The sequence below is a fragment of the Phyllobates terribilis genome, unplaced genomic scaffold (genome assembly GCF_046119375.1).
Source record: "Phyllobates terribilis strain yellow unplaced genomic scaffold, ASM4611937v1 Scaffold_12__6_contigs__length_324123572, whole genome shotgun sequence".
Lineage (NCBI taxonomy): Eukaryota > Metazoa > Chordata > Amphibia > Anura > Dendrobatidae > Phyllobates > Phyllobates terribilis.
In genome coordinates, this window is record NW_027362772.1 from 172010565 (window position 1) to 172027541 (window position 16977).

The window sequence follows — 16977 nt, forward strand, 5'->3', positions numbered from 1 at the left end:
CTTGATATTTAGCCGTTTTCAGCCAATATTTTGGATTTTTGAAAATTTCAATTTTTTGGTAAAATATCCACTAAATGAGGGAATAATATGTGTGAGGGTACCCCAGGAGAGTTTCAAATGTGTGTGGGTAGGATATATATTCCACGGGGGTAAAATTGAAAAAAGTTGAAAAAAATTTTTTTTTGGACTTAGCATTTTTCTGGCGTTTATCAGACTTTCAGATAGGGCAAATGTCAGTGAGCGTTCCGATTTCAGTTCCAGAGCGATTCGCCCAATGAGTCCTTGATATTTAGTCGTTTTCAGCCAATATTTTGGATTTTTGAAAATTTCAATTTTTTGGTAAAATATCCACTAAATGAGGGAATAATATGTGTGAGGGTACCCCAGGAGAGTTTCAAATGTGTGTGGGTAGAATATATATCCCACGGGGGGAAAATTGAAAAAAGTTGAAAAACTTTATTTTTGGACTTAGTCATTTTTCCGACGTTTATCAGACTTTCAGATAGGGCAAATGTCAGTGAGCGTTCCGATTTCAGTTCCAGAGTGATTCGCCCAATGAGTCCTTGATATTTAGTCGTTTTCAGCCAATTTTCTGGATTTTTGAAAATTTCACTTTTTTGTGAAAATATCCACTAAATGAGGGAATAATATGTGTGAGGGTACCCCAGGAGAGTTCCAAATGTGTGTGGGTAGAATATATATCCCATGGGGGTAAAATTGAGAAAAGTTTAAAAAAATTTTTTTTTGGACTTAGTCATTTTTTCGGCGTTAATCAGACTTTCAGATACGGGAAATGTTAGTGAGCGTTCCGATTTCAGTTCCAGAGCGATTCGCCCAATGAGTCCTTGATATTTAGTCGTTTTCAGCCAATACTTTGGATTTTTGAAAATTTCACTTTTTTGTGAAAATATCCATTAAATGAGGGAATAATATGTGTGAGGGTACGCCAGGAGAGTTCCAAATGTGTGTGGGTAGAATATATATTCCACGGGGGTAAAATTGAAAAAAAGTTGAATCAACTTTTTTTTTGGACTTAGTAATTTTTCCGGCTTTTATCAGACTTTCAGATAGGGCAAATGTCAGTGAGCATTCCGATTTCAGTTCCAGAGCGATTCGCCCAATGAGTCCTTGATATTTAGTCGTTTTCAACCAATATTTTGGATTTTTGAAAATTTCACTTTTTTGTGAAAATATCCACTAAATGAGGGAATAATATGTGTGAGGGTACGCCAAGAGAGTTCCAAATGTGTGTGGGTAGAATATATATCCCACGGGGGTAAAATTGAAAAAAAGTTGAAACAACTTTTTTTTTGGACTTAGTAATTTTTCCGGCTTTTATCAGACTTTCAGATAGGGCAAATGTCAGTGAGCATTCCGATTTCAGTTCCAGAGCGATTCGCCCAATGAGTCCTTAATATTTAGTCGTTTTCAGCCAATATATTGAAATTTTGAAAATTTCACTTTTTTGTGAAAATATCCACTAAATGAGGGAAAAATATGTGTGAGGGTACCCCAGGAGAGTTCCAAATGTGTGTGGGTAGAATATATATCCCACGTGGGTAAAATTGAAAAAAGTTGAAAAACTTTTTTTTTGGACTTAGTCATTTTTCCGACGTTTATCAGACTTTCAGATAGGGCAAATGTCAGTGAGCGTTCCGATTTCAGTTCCAGAGTGATTCGCCCAATGAGTCCTTGATATTTAGTCGTTTTCAGCCAATTTTCTGGATTTTTGAAAATTTCACTTTTTTGTGAAAATATCCACTAAATGAGGGAAAAATATGTGTGAGGGTACCCCAGGTTTGTTCCAAATGTGTGTGGGTAGAATATATATCCCACGGGGGGAAAATTGAAAAAAGTTGAAACAACCTTTTTTTTGGACTTAGTCATTTTTCCGACGTTTATCAGACTTTCAGATAGGGCAAATGTCAGTGAGCGTTCCGATTTCAGTTCCAGAGCGATTCGCCCAATGAGTCCTTGATATTTAGTCGTTTTCAGCCAATATTTTGGATTTTTGAAAATTTCACTTTTTTGTTAAAATATCCACTAAATGAGGGAATAATATGTGTGAGGGTACCCCAGGAGAGTTCCAAATGTGTGTGGGTAGAATATATATCCCACGGGGGAAAATTGAAAAAAGTTGAAAAAACTTTTTTTTTGGACTGAGTCATTTTTCCGACGTTGATCATACTTTCAGATAGGGCAAATGTCAGTGAGCATTCCGATTTCAGTTCCAGAGCGATTCGCCCAATGAGTCCTTGATCTTTAGTCGTTTTCAGCCAATATTTTGGATTTTTGAAAATTTCACTTTTTTGTGAAAATATCCACTAAATGAGGTAATAATATGTGTGAGGGTACCCCAGGAGAGTTCCAAATGTGTGTGGTAGAATATATATCCCACGGGGGTAAAATTGAAAAAAGTTGAAAAAATTTTTTTTTTTGGACTTAGTCATTTTTCCGGCGTTTATCAGACTTTCAGATAGGGCAAATGTCAGTGAGCGTTCCGATTTCAGTTCCAGAGCGATTCGCCCAATGAGTCCTTGATATTTAGTCGTTTTCAGCCAATATTTAGGATTTTTGAAAATTTCACTTTTTTGTGAAAATATCCACTAAATGAGGGAATAATATGTGTGAGGGTACCCCAGGAGAGTTCCAAATGTGTGTGGGTAGAATATATATCCCACGGGGGGAATATTGAAAAAAGTTGAAAAAACTTTTTTTTTGGACTTAGTCATTTTTCCGACGTTTATCAGACTTTCAGATAGGGCAAATGTCAGTGAGCGTTCCGATTTCAGTTCCAGAGCGATTCGCCCAATGAGTCTTGATATTTAGTCGTTTTCAGTCAATATTTGGATTTTTGAAAATTTCACTTTTTTGTTAAAATATCCACTAAATGAGGGAATAATATGTGTGAGGGTACCCCAGGAGAGTTTCAAATGTGTGTGGGTAGAATATATATCCCAAGGGGGGAAAATTGAAAAAAGTTGAAAAATTTTTTTTTTTGGACTTAGTCATTTTTCCGGGGTTTATCAGACTTTCAGATAGGTCAAATGTCAGTGAGCATTCCGATTTCAGTTCCAGAGCGATTCGCCCAATGAGTCCTTGATATTTAGTCGTTTTCAGCCAATTTTCTGGATTTTTGAAAATTTCACTTTTTTGTGAAAATATCCACTAAATGAGGGAATAATATGTGTGAGGGTACCCCAGGAGAGTTCCAAATGTGTGTGGGTAGAATATGTATCCCACGGGGGGGAAATTGAAAAAAGTTGAAAAAACTTTTTTTTTGGACTTAGTCATTTTTCCGACGTTTATCAGACTTTCAGATAGGGCAAATGTCAGTTAGCATTCCGATTTCAGTTCCAGAGCGATTCGCCCAATGAGTCCTTGATATTTAGTCGTTTTCAGTCAATATTTGGATTTTTGAAAATTTCACTTTTTTGTGAAAATATCCATTAAATGAGGGAATAATATGTGTGAGGGTACCCCAGGAGAGTTCCAAATGTGTGTGGGTAGAATATATATCCCACGGGGGGAAAATTGAAAAAAGTTGAAAAAACTTTTTTTTTTGGACTTAGTCATTTTTCTGACGTTTATCAGACTTTCAGATAGGGCAAATGTCAGTGAGCGTTCCGATTTCAGTTCCAGAGCGATTCGCCCATTGAGTCCTTGATATTTAGTAGTTTTCAGCCAATATTTAGGATTTTTGAAAATTTCACTTTTTTGTGAAAATATCCACTAAATGAGGGAATAATATGTGTGAGGGTACCCCAGGAGAGTTCCAAATGTGTGTGGGTAGAATATATATCCCACGGGGGGAAAATTGAAAAAAGTTGAAAAAACTTTTTTTTTGGACTTAGTCATTTTTCCGACGTTTATCATACTTTCAGATAGGGCAAATGTCAGTGAGCATTCCGATTTCAGTTCCAGAGCGATTCGCCCAATGAGTCCTTGATCTTTAGTCGTTTTCAGCCAATATTTTGGATTTTTGAAAATTTCACTTTTTTGTGAAAATATCCACTAAATGAGGTAATAATATGTGTGAGGGTACCCCAGGAGAGTTCCAAATGTGTGTGGTAGAATATATATCCCACGGGGGTAAAATTGAAAAAAGTTGAAAAAATTTTTTTTTTTGGACTTAGTCATTTTTCCGGCGTTTATCAGACTTTCAGATAGGGCAAATGTCAGTGAGCGTTCCGATTTCAGTTCCAGAGCGATTCGCCCAATGAGTCCTTGATATTTAGTCGTTTTCAGCCAATATTTAGGATTTTTGAAAATTTCACTTTTTTGTGAAAATATCCACTAAATGAGGGAATAATATGTGTGAGGGTACCCCAGGAGAGTTCCAAATGTGTGTGGGTAGAATATATATCCCACGGGGGGAATATTGAAAAAAGTTGAAAAAACTTTTTTTTTGGACTTAGTCATTTTTCCGACGTTTATCAGACTTTCAGATAGGGCAAATGTCAGTGAGCGTTCCGATTTCAGTTCCAGAGCGATTCGCCCAATGAGTCCTTGATATTTAGTCGTTTTCAGCCAATATTTAGGATCTTTGAAAATTTCACTTATTTGTGAAAATATCCACTAAATGAGGGAATAATATGTGTGAGGGTACCCCAGGAGAGTTTCAAATGTGTGTGGGTAGAATATATATCCCAAGGGGGGAAAATTGAAAAAAGTTGAAAAATTTTTTTTTTTGGACTTAGTCATTTTTCCGGGGTTTATCAGACTTTCAGATAGGTCAAATGTCAGTGAGCATTCCGATTTCAGTTCCAGAGCGATTCGCCCAATGAGTCCTTGATATTTAGTCGTTTTCAGCCAATTTTCTGGATTTTTGAAAATTTCACTTTTTTGTGAAAATATCCACTAAATGAGGGAATAATATGTGTGAGGGTACCCCAGGAGAGTTTCAAATGTGTGTGGGTAGAATATATATCCCACGGGGGTGAAATTGAAAAAAGTTGAAAAAAATTTTTTTTTGGACTTAGCATTTTTCTGGCGTTTATCAGACTTTCAGATAGGGCAAATGTCAGTGAGCGTTCGAGTTTCAGTTCCAGAGCGATTCGCCCAATGAGTCCTTGATATTTAGTCGTTTTCAGTCAATATTTGGATTTTCGAAAATTTCACTTTTTTGTGAAAATATCCACTAAATGAGGGAATAATATGTGTGAGGGTACCCCAGGAGAGTTCCAAATGTGTGTGGGTAGAATATATATCCCACGGGGGGAATATTGAAAAAAGTTGAAAAAACTTTTTTTTTGGACTTAGTCATTTTTCCGACGTTTATCAGACTTTCAGATAGGGCAAATGTCAGTGAGCGTTCCGATTTCAGTTCCAGAGCGATTCGCCCAATGAGTCCTTGATATTTAGCCGTTTTCAGCCAATATTTTGGATTTTTGAAAATTTCTATTTTTTGGTAAAATATCCACTAAATGAGGGAATAATATGTGTGAGGGTACCCCAGGAGAGTTCCAAATGTGTGTGGGTAGAATATATATCCCACGGGGGGAATATTGAAAAAAGTTGAAAAAACTTTTTTTTTGGTCTTAGTCATTTTTCCGACGTTTATCAGACTTTCAGATAGGGCAAATGTCAGTGAGCGTTCCGATTTCAGTTCCAGAGCGATTCGCCCAATGAGTCCTTGATATTTAGTCGTTTTCAGCCAATATTTTGGATTTTTGAAAATTTCAATTTTTTGGTAAAATATCCACTAAATGAGGGAATAATATGTGTGAGGGTACCCCAGGAGAGTTTCAAATGTGTGTGGGTAGAATATATATCCCAAGGGGGGAAAATTGAAAAAAGTTGAAAAATTTTTTTTTTTGGACTTAGTCATTTTTCCGGGGTTTATCAGACTTTCAGATAGGTCAAATGTCAGTGAGCATTCCGATTTCAGTTCCAGAGCGATTCGCCCAATGAGTCCTTGATATTTAGTCGTTTTCAGCCAATTTTCTGGATTTTTGAAAATTTCACTTTTTTGTGAAAATATCCACTAAATGAGGGAATAATATGTGTGAGGGTACCCCAGGAGAGTTCCAAATGTGTGTGGGTAGAATATGTATCCCACGGGGGGGAAATTGAAAAAAGTTGAAAAAACTTTTTTTTTGGACTTAGTCATTTTTCCGACGTTTATCAGACTTTCAGATAGGGCAAATGTCAGTGAGCATTCCGATTTCAGTTCCAGAGCGAATCGCCCAATGAGTCCTTGATATTTAGTCGTTTTCAGCAAATATTTTGGATTTTTGAAAATTTCACTTTTTTGTGAAAATATCCACTAACTGAGGAAATAATATGTGTGAAGGTACCCCAGGAGAGTTCCAAATGTGTGTAGGTAGAATATATATCCCACGGGGTGAAAATTGAAAAAAGATGAAAAAACTTTTTTTTTGGACTTAGTCATTTTTCCGACGTTTATCAGACTTTCAGATAGGGCAAATGTCAGTGAGCGTTCCGATTTCAGTTCCAGAGCGATTCGCCCAATGAGTCCTTGATATTTAGTCGTTTTCAGCCAATATTTTGGATTTTTGAAAATTTCAATTTTTTGGTAAAATATCCACTAAATGAGGGAATAATATGTGTGAGGGTACCCCAGGAGAGTTTCAAATGTGTGTGGGTAGAATATATATCCCACGGGGGTAAAATTGAAAAAAGTTGAAAAATTTTTTTTTTTGGACTTAGTCATTTTTCCGGCGTTTATCAGACTTTCAGATAGGGCAAATGTCATTGAGCATTCCGATTTCAGTTCCAGAACGATTCGCCCAATGAGTCCTTGATCTTTAGTCATTTTCAGCCAATATTTAGGATTTTTGAAAATTTCACTTTTTTGTGAAAATATCCACTAAATGAGGGAATAATATGTGTGAGGGTACCCCAGGAGAGTTCCAAATGTGTGTGGGTAGAATATATATCCCACGGGGGGAATATTGAAAAAAGTTGAAAAAACTTTTTTTTTGGACTTAGTCATTTTTCCGACGTTTATCAGACTTTCAGATAGGGCAAATGTCAGTGAGCGTTCCGATTTCAGTTCCAGAGCGATTCGCCCAATGAGTCCTTGATATTTAGTGGTTTTCAGCCAATATTTTGGATTTTTGAAAATTTCACTTTTTTGTGAAAATATCCACTAAATGAGGAAATAATATGTGTGAGGGTACCCCAGGAGAGTTCCAAATGTGTGTAGGTAGAATATATATCCCACGGGGTTAAAATTGAAAAAAGTTGAAAAAACTTTTTTTTTGGACTTAGTCATTTTTCCGGCGTTTATCAGACTTTCAGATAGGGCAAATGTCATTGAGCATTCCGATTTCAGTTCCAGAGTGATTCGCCCAATGAGTCCTTGATATTTAGTCGTTTTCAGCCAATATTTTGGATTTTTGAAAATTTCAATTTTTTGGTAAAATATCCACTAAATGAGGGAATAATATGTGTGAGGGTACCCCAGGAGAGTTTCAAATGTGTGTGGGTAGAATATATATTCCACGGGGGTAAAATTGAAAAAAGTTGAAAAAATTTTTTTTTTGGACTTAGCATTTTTCTGGCGTTTATCAGACTTTCAGATAGGGCAAATGTCAGTGAGCGTTCCGATTTCAGTTCCAGAGCGATTCGCCCAATGAGTCCTTGATATTTAGTCGTTTTCAGTCAATATTTGGATTTTTGAAAATTTCACTTTTTTGTGAAAATATCCATTAAATGAGGGAATAATATGTGTGAGGGTACCCCAGGAGAGTTCCAAATGTGTGTGGGTAGAATATATATCCCACGGGGGGAAAATTGAAAAAAGTTGAAAAAAATTTTTTTTTTGGACTTACTCATTTTTCCGGCGTTTATCAGACTTTCAGATAGGGCAAATGTCAGTGAGCGTTCCGATTTCAGTTCCAGAGCGATTCGCCCAATGAGTCCTTGATATTTAGCCGTTTTCAGCCAATATTTTGGATTTTTGAAAATTTCAATTTTTTGGTAAAATATCCACTAAATGAGGGAATAATATGTGTGAGGGTACCCCAGGAGAGTTCCAAATGTGTGTGGGTAGAATATATATCCCACGGGGGGAAAATTGAAAAAAGTTGAAAAAACTTTTTTTTTGGACTTAGTCATTTTTCCGACGTTAATCAGACTTTCAGATAGGGCAAATGTCAGTGAGCATTCCGATTTCAGTTCCAGAGTGATTCGCCCAATGAGTCCTTGATATTTAGTCGTTTTCAGCCAATTTTCTGGATTTTTGAAAATTTCACTTTTTTGTGAAAATATCCACTAAATGAGGGAATAATATGTGTGAGGGTACCCCAGGAGAGTTTCAAATGTGTGTGGGTAGAATATATATCCCAAGGGGGGAAAATTGAAAAAAGTTGAAAATTTTTTTTTTTTGGACTTAGTCATTTTTCCGGGGTTTATCAGACTTTCAGATAGGTCAAATGTCAGTGAGCGTTCCGATTTCAGTTCCAAAGCGATTCGCCCAATGAGTCCTTGATATTTAGTCGTTTTCAGCCAATTTTCTGGATTTTTGAAAAATTCACTTTTTTGTGAAAATATCCACTAAATGAGGGAATAATATGTGTGAGGGTACCCCAGGAGAGTTCCAAATGTGTGTGGGTAGAATATATATCCCACGGGGGTAAAATTGAAAAAAGTAGAAAAAAATTTTTTTTTTGGACTTAGTCATTTTTCCGGCGTTTATCAGACTTTCAGATAGGGCAAATGTCAGTGAGCGTTCCGATTTCAGTTCCAGAGCGATTCGCCCAATGAGTCCTTGATATTTAGTCGTTTTCAGCCAATATTTAGGATTTTTGAAAATTTCACTTTTTTGTGAAAATATCCACTAAATGAGGGAATAATATGTGTGAGGGTACCCCAGGAGAGTTCCAAATGTGTGTGGGTAGAATATATATCCCACGGGGGGAATATTGAAAAAAGTTGAAAAAACTTTTTTTTTGGACTTAGTCATTTTTCCGACGTTTATCAGACTTTCAGATAGGGCAAATGTCAGTGAGCGTTCCGATTTCAGTTCCAGAGCGATTCGCCCAATGAGTCCTTGGTATTTAGTCGTTTTCAGTCAATATTTGGATTTTTGAAAATTTCACTTTTTTGTGAAAATATCCATTAAATGAGGGAATAATATGTGTGAGGGTACCCCAGGAGAGTTCCAAATGTGTGTGGGTAGAATATATATCCCACGGGGGGGAAATTGAAAAAAGTTGAAAAAACTTTTTTTTTGGACTTAGTCATTTTTCCGACGTTTATCAGACTTTCAGATAGGGCAAATGTCAGTGAGCATTCCGAATTCAGTTCCAGAGCGATTCGCCCAATAAGTCCTTGATATTTAGTCGTTTTCAGCCAATATTTTGGATTTTTGAAAATTTCAATTTTTTGGTAAAATATCCACTAAATGAGGGAATAATATGTGTGAGGGTACCCCAGGAGAGTTCCAAATGTGTGTGGGTAGAATATATATCCCACGGGGGTAAAATTGAAAAAAGTTGAAAAATTTTTATTTTGGACTTAGTCATTTTTCCGGCGTTTATCAGACTTTCAGATAGGGCAAATGTCATTGAGAATTCCGATTTCAGTTCCAGAACGATTCGCCCAATGAGTCCTTGATCTTTAGTCATTTTCAGCCAATATTTAGGATTTTTGAAAATTTCACTTTTTTGTGAAAATATCCACTAAATGAGGGAATAATATGTGTGAGGGTACCCCAGGAGAGTTCCAAATGTGTGTGGGTAGAATATATATCCCACGGGGGGAAAATTGAAAAAAGTTGAAAAATTTTTTTTTTTTGGACTTAGTTATTTTTCCGGGGTTTATCAGACTTTCAGATAGGTCAAATGTCAGTGAGCATTCCGATTTCAGTTCCAGAGCGATTCGCCCAATGAGTCCTTGATATTTAGTCGTTTTCAGCCAATTTTCTGGATTTTTGAAAAATTCACTTTTTTGTGAAAATATCCACTAAATGAGGGAATAATATGTGTGAGGGTACCCCAGGAGAGTTCCAAATGTGTGTGGGTAGAATATATATCCCACGGGGGTAAAATTGAAAAAAGTAGAAAAAAATTTTTTTTTTGGACTTAGTCATTTTTCCGGCGTTTATCAGACTTTCAGATAGGGCAAATGTCAGTGAGCGTTCCGATTTCAGTTCCAGAGCGATTCGCCCAATGAGTCCTTGATATTTAGTCGTTTTCAGCCAATATTTAGGATTTTTGAAAATTTCACTTTTTTGTGAAAATATCCACTAAATGAGGGAATAATATGTGTGAGGGTACCCCAGGAGAGTTCCAAATGTGTGTGGGTAGAATATATATCCCACGGGGGGAATATTGAAAAAAGTTGAAAAAACTTTTTTTTTGGACTTAGTCATTTTTCCGACGTTTATCAGACTTTCAGATAGGGCAAATGTCAGTGAGCGTTCCGATTTCAGTTCCAGAGCGATTCGCCCAATGAGTCCTTGGTATTTAGTCGTTTTCAGTCAATATTTGGATTTTTGAAAATTTCACTTTTTTGTGAAAATATCCATTAAATGAGGGAATAATATGTGTGAGGGTACCCCAGGAGAGTTCCAAATGTGTGTGGGTAGAATATATATCCCACGGGGGGGAAATTGAAAAAAGTTGAAAAAACTTTTTTTTTGGACTTAGTCATTTTTCCGACGTTTATCAGACTTTCAGATAGGGCAAATGTCAGTGAGCATTCCGAATTCAGTTCCAGAGCGATTCGCCCAATAAGTCCTTGATATTTAGTCGTTTTCAGCCAATATTTTGGATTTTTGAAAATTTCAATTTTTTGGTAAAATATCCACTAAATGAGGGAATAATATGTGTGAGGGTACCCCAGGAGAGTTCCAAATGTGTGTGGGTAGAATATATATCCCACGGGGGTAAAATTGAAAAAAGTTGAAAAATTTTTATTTTGGACTTAGTCATTTTTCCGGCGTTTATCAGACTTTCAGATAGGGCAAATGTCATTGAGAATTCCGATTTCAGTTCCAGAACGATTCGCCCAATGAGTCCTTGATCTTTAGTCATTTTCAGCCAATATTTAGGATTTTTGAAAATTTCACTTTTTTGTGAAAATATCCACTAAATGAGGGAATAATATGTGTGAGGGTACCCCAGGAGAGTTCCAAATGTGTGTGGGTAGAATATATATCCCACGGGGGGAAAATTGAAAAAAGTTGAAAAATTTTTTTTTTTTGGACTTAGTTATTTTTCCGGGGTTTATCAGACTTTCAGATAGGTCAAATGTCAGTGAGCATTCCGATTTCAGTTCCAGAGCGATTCGCCCAATGAGTCCTTGATATTTAGTCGTTTTCAGCCAATTTTCTGGATTTTTGAAAAATTCACTTTTTTGTGAAAATATCCACTAAATGAGGGAATAATATGTGTGAGGGTACCCCAGGAGAGATCCAAATGTGTGTGGGTAGAATATATATCCCACGGGGGGAAAATTGAAAAAAGTTGAAAAAATTTTTTTTTTTGGACTTAGTCATTTTTCCGGCGTTTATCAGACTTTCAGATAGGTCAAATGTCAGTGAGCATTCCGATTTCAGTTCCAGAGCGATTCGCCCAATGAGTCCTTGATATTTAGTCGTTTTCAGCCAATTTTCTGGATTTTTGAAAAATTCACTTTTTTGTGAAAATATCCACTAAATGAGGGAATAATATGTGTGAGGGTACCCCAGGAGAGATCCAAATGTGTGTGGGTAGAATATATATCCCACGGGGGGAAAATTGAAAAAAGTTGAAAAAATTTTTTTTTTTGGACTTAGTCATTTTTCCGGCGTTTATCAGACTTTCAGGTAGGGCAAATGTCAGTGAGCGTTCCGATTTCAGTTCCAGAGCGATTCGCCCAATGAGTCCTTGATATTTAGTCGTTTTCAGACAATATTTAGGATTTTTGAAAATTTCACTTTTTTGTGAAAATATCCACTAAATGAGGGAATAATATGTGTGAGGGTACCCCAGGAGAGTTCCAAATGTGTGTGGGTAGAATATATATCCCACGGGGGGGGATATTGAAAAAAGTTGAAAAAACTTTTTTTTTGGACTTAGTCATTTTTCCGACGTTTATCAGACTTTCAGATAGGGCAAATGTCAGTGAGCGTTCCGATTTCAGTTCCAGAGCGATTCGCCCAATGAGTCCTTGATATTTAGTGGTTTTCAGCCAATATTTTGGATTTTTGAAAATTTCACTTTTTTGTGAAAATATCCACTAAATGAGGGAATAATATGTGTGAGGGTACCCCAGGAGAGTTCCAAATGTGTGTGGGTAGAATATGTATCCCACGGGGGGGAAATTGAAAAAAGTTGAAAAAACTTTTTTTTTGGACTTAGTCATTTTTCCGGCGTTTATCAGACTTTCAGATAGGGCAAATGTCATTGAGCATTCCGATTTCAGTTCCAGAGTGATTCGCCCAATGAGTCCTTGATATTTAGTCGTTTTCAGCCAATTTTCTGGATTTTTGAAAATTTCACTTTTTTGTGAAAATATCCACTAAATGAGGGAATAATATGTGTGAGGGTACCCCAGGAGAGTTTCAAATGTGTGTGGGTAGAATATATATCCCAAGGGGGGAAAATTGAAAAAAGTTGAAAATTTTTTTTTTTTGGACTTAGTCATTTTTCCGGGGTTTATCAGACTTTCAGATAGGTCAAATGTCAGTGAGCGTTCCGATTTCAGTTCCAAAGCGATTCGCCCAATGAGTCCTTGATATTTAGTCGTTTTCAGCCAATTTTCTGGATTTTTGAAAAATTCACTTTTTTGTGAAAATATCCACTAAATGAGGGAATAATATGTGTGAGGGTACCCCAGGAGAGTTCCAAATGTGTGTGGGTAGAATATATATCCCACGGGGGTAAAATTGAAAAAAGTAGAAAAAAATTTTTTTTTTGGACTTAGTCATTTTTCCGGCGTTTATCAGACTTTCAGATAGGGCAAATGTCAGTGAGCGTTCCGATTTCAGTTCCAGAGCGATTCGCCCAATGAGTCCTTGATATTTAGTCGTTTTCAGCCAATATTTAGGATTTTTGAAAATTTCACTTTTTTGTGAAAATATCCACTAAATGAGGGAATAATATGTGTGAGGGTACCCCAGGAGAGTTCCAAATGTGTGTGGGTAGAATATATATCCCACGGGGGGAATATTGAAAAAAGTTGAAAAAACTTTTTTTTTGGACTTAGTCATTTTTCCGACGTTTATCAGACTTTCAGATAGGGCAAATGTCAGTGAGCGTTCCGATTTCAGTTCCAGAGCGATTCGCCCAATGAGTCCTTGGTATTTAGTCGTTTTCAGTCAATATTTGGATTTTTGAAAATTTCACTTTTTTGTGAAAATATCCATTAAATGAGGGAATAATATGTGTGAGGGTACCCCAGGAGAGTTCCAAATGTGTGTGGGTAGAATATATATCCCACGGGGGGGAAATTGAAAAAAGTTGAAAAAACTTTTTTTTTGGACTTAGTCATTTTTCCGACGTTTATCAGACTTTCAGATAGGGCAAATGTCAGTGAGCATTCCGAATTCAGTTCCAGAGCGATTCGCCCAATAAGTCCTTGATATTTAGTCGTTTTCAGCCAATATTATGGATTTTTGAAAATTTCAATTTTTTGGTAAAATATCCACTAAATGAGGGAATAATATGTGTGAGGGTACCCCAGGAGAGTTCCAAATGTGTGTGGGTAGAATATATATCCCACGGGGGTAAAATTGAAAAAAGTTGAAAAATTTTTATTTTGGACTTAGTCATTTTTCCGGCGTTTATCAGACTTTCAGATAGGGCAAATGTCATTGAGAATTCCGATTTCAGTTCCAGAACGATTCGCCCAATGAGTCCTTGATCTTTAGTCATTTTCAGCCAATATTTAGGATTTTTGAAAATTTCACTTTTTTGTGAAAATATCCACTAAATGAGGGAATAATATGTGTGAGGGTACCCCAGGAGAGTTCCAAATGTGTGTGGGTAGAATATATATCCCACGGGGGGAAAATTGAAAAAAGTTGAAAAATTTTTTTTTTTTGGACTTAGTTATTTTTCCGGGGTTTATCAGACTTTCAGATAGGTCAAATGTCAGTGAGCATTCCGATTTCAGTTCCAGAGCGATTCGCCCAATGAGTCCTTGATATTTAGTCGTTTTCAGCCAATTTTCTGGATTTTTGAAAAATTCACTTTTTTGTGAAAATATCCACTAAATGAGGGAATAATATGTGTGAGGGTACCCCAGGAGAGTTCCAAATGTGTGTGGGTAGAATATATATCCCACGGGGGTAAAATTGAAAAAAGTAGAAAAAAATTTTTTTTTTGGACTTAGTCATTTTTCCGGCGTTTATCAGACTTTCAGATAGGGCAAATGTCAGTGAGCGTTCCGATTTCAGTTCCAGAGCGATTCGCCCAATGAGTCCTTGATATTTAGTCGTTTTCAGCCAATATTTAGGATTTTTGAAAATTTCACTTTTTTGTGAAAATATCCACTAAATGAGGGAATAATATGTGTGAGGGTACCCCAGGAGAGTTCCAAATGTGTGTGGGTAGAATATATATCCCACGGGGGGAATATTGAAAAAAGTTGAAAAAACTTTTTTTTTGGACTTAGTCATTTTTCCGACGTTTATCAGACTTTCAGATAGGGCAAATGTCAGTGAGCGTTCCGATTTCAGTTCCAGAGCGATTCGCCCAATGAGTCCTTGGTATTTAGTCGTTTTCAGTCAATATTTGGATTTTTGAAAATTTCACTTTTTTGTGAAAATATCCATTAAATGAGGGAATAATATGTGTGAGGGTACCCCAGGAGAGTTCCAAATGTGTGTGGGTAGAATATATATCCCACGGGGGGGAAATTGAAAAAAGTTGAAAAAACTTTTTTTTTGGACTTAGTCATTTTTCCGGCGTTTATCAGACTTTCAGATAGGGCAAATGTCATTGAGCATTCCGATTTCAGTTCCAGAGTGATTCGCCCAATGAGTCCTTGATATTTAGTCGTTTTCAGCCAATTTTCTGGATTTTTGAAAATTTCACTTTTTTGTGAAAATATCCACTAAATGAGGGAATAATATGTGTGAGGGTACCCCAGGAGAGTTTCAAATGTGTGTGGGTAGAATATATATCCCAAGGGGGGAAAATTGAAAAAAGTTGAAAATTTTTTTTTTTTGGACTTAGTCATTTTTCCGGGGTTTATCAGACTTTCAGATAGGTCAAATGTCAGTGAGCGTTCCGATTTCAGTTCCAAAGCGATTCGCCCAATGAGTCCTTGATATTTAGTCGTTTTCAGCCAATTTTCTGGATTTTTGAAAAATTCACTTTTTTGTGAAAATATCCACTAAATGAGGGAATAATATGTGTGAGGGTACCCCAGGAGAGTTCCAAATGTGTGTGGGTAGAATATATATCCCACGGGGGTAAAATTGAAAAAAGTAGAAAAAAATTTTTTTTTTGGACTTAGTCATTTTTCCGGCGTTTATCAGACTTTCAGATAGGGCAAATGTCAGTGAGCGTTCCGATTTCAGTTCCAGAGCGATTCGCCCAATGAGTCCTTGATATTTAGTCGTTTTCAGCCAATATTTAGGATTTTTGAAAATTTCACTTTTTTGTGAAAATATCCACTAAATGAGGGAATAATATGTGTGAGGGTACCCCAGGAGAGTTCCAAATGTGTGTGGGTAGAATATATATCCCACGGGGGGAATATTGAAAAAAGTTGAAAAAACTTTTTTTTTGGACTTAGTCATTTTTCCGACGTTTATCAGACTTTCAGATAGGGCAAATGTCAGTGAGCGTTCCGATTTCAGTTCCAGAGCGATTCGCCCAATGAGTCCTTGGTATTTAGTCGTTTTCAGTCAATATTTGGATTTTTGAAAATTTCACTTTTTTGTGAAAATATCCATTAAATGAGGGAATAATATGTGTGAGGGTACCCCAGGAGAGTTCCAAATGTGTGTGGGTAGAATATATATCCCACGGGGGGGAAATTGAAAAAAGTTGAAAAAACTTTTTTTTTGGACTTAGTCATTTTTCCGACGTTTATCAGACTTTCAGATAGGGCAAATGTCAGTGAGCATTCCGAATTCAGTTCCAGAGCGATTCGCCCAATAAGTCCTTGATATTTAGTCGTTTTCAGCCAATATTATGGATTTTTGAAAATTTCAATTTTTTGGTAAAATATCCACTAAATGAGGGAATAATATGTGTGAGGGTACCCCAGGAGAGTTCCAAATGTGTGTGGGTAGAATATATATCCCACGGGGGTAAAATTGAAAAAAGTTGAAAAATTTTTATTTTGGACTTAGTCATTTTTCCGGCGTTTATCAGACTTTCAGATAGGGCAAATGTCATTGAGAATTCCGATTTCAGTTCCAGAACGATTCGCCCAATGAGTCCTTGATCTTTAGTCATTTTCAGCCAATATTTAGGATTTTTGAAAATTTCACTTTTTTGTGAAAATATCCACTAAATGAGGGAATAATATGTGTGAGGGTACCCCAGGAGAGTTCCAAATGTGTGTGGGTAGAATATATATCCCACGGGGGGAAAATTGAAAAAAGTTGAAAAATTTTTTTTTTTTGGACTTAGTTATTTTTCCGGGGTTTATCAGACTTTCAGATAGGTCAAATGTCAGTGAGCATTCCGATTTCAGTTCCAGAGCGATTCGCCCAATGAGTCCTTGATATTTAGTCGTTTTCAGCCAATTTTCTGGATTTTTGAAAAATTCACTTTTTTGTGAAAATATCCACTAAATGAGGGAATAATATGTGTGAGGGTACCCCAGGAGAGTTCCAAATGTGTGTGGGTAGAATATATATCCCACGGGGGTAAAATTGAAAAAAGTAGAAAAAAATTTTTTTTTTGGACTTAGTCATTTTTCCGGCGTTTATCAGACTTTCAGATAGGGCAAATGTCAGTGAGCGTTCCGATTTCAGTTCCAGAGCGATTCGCCCAATGAGTCCTTGATATTTAGTCGTTTTCAGCCAATATTTAGGATTTTTGAAAATTTCACTTTTTTGTG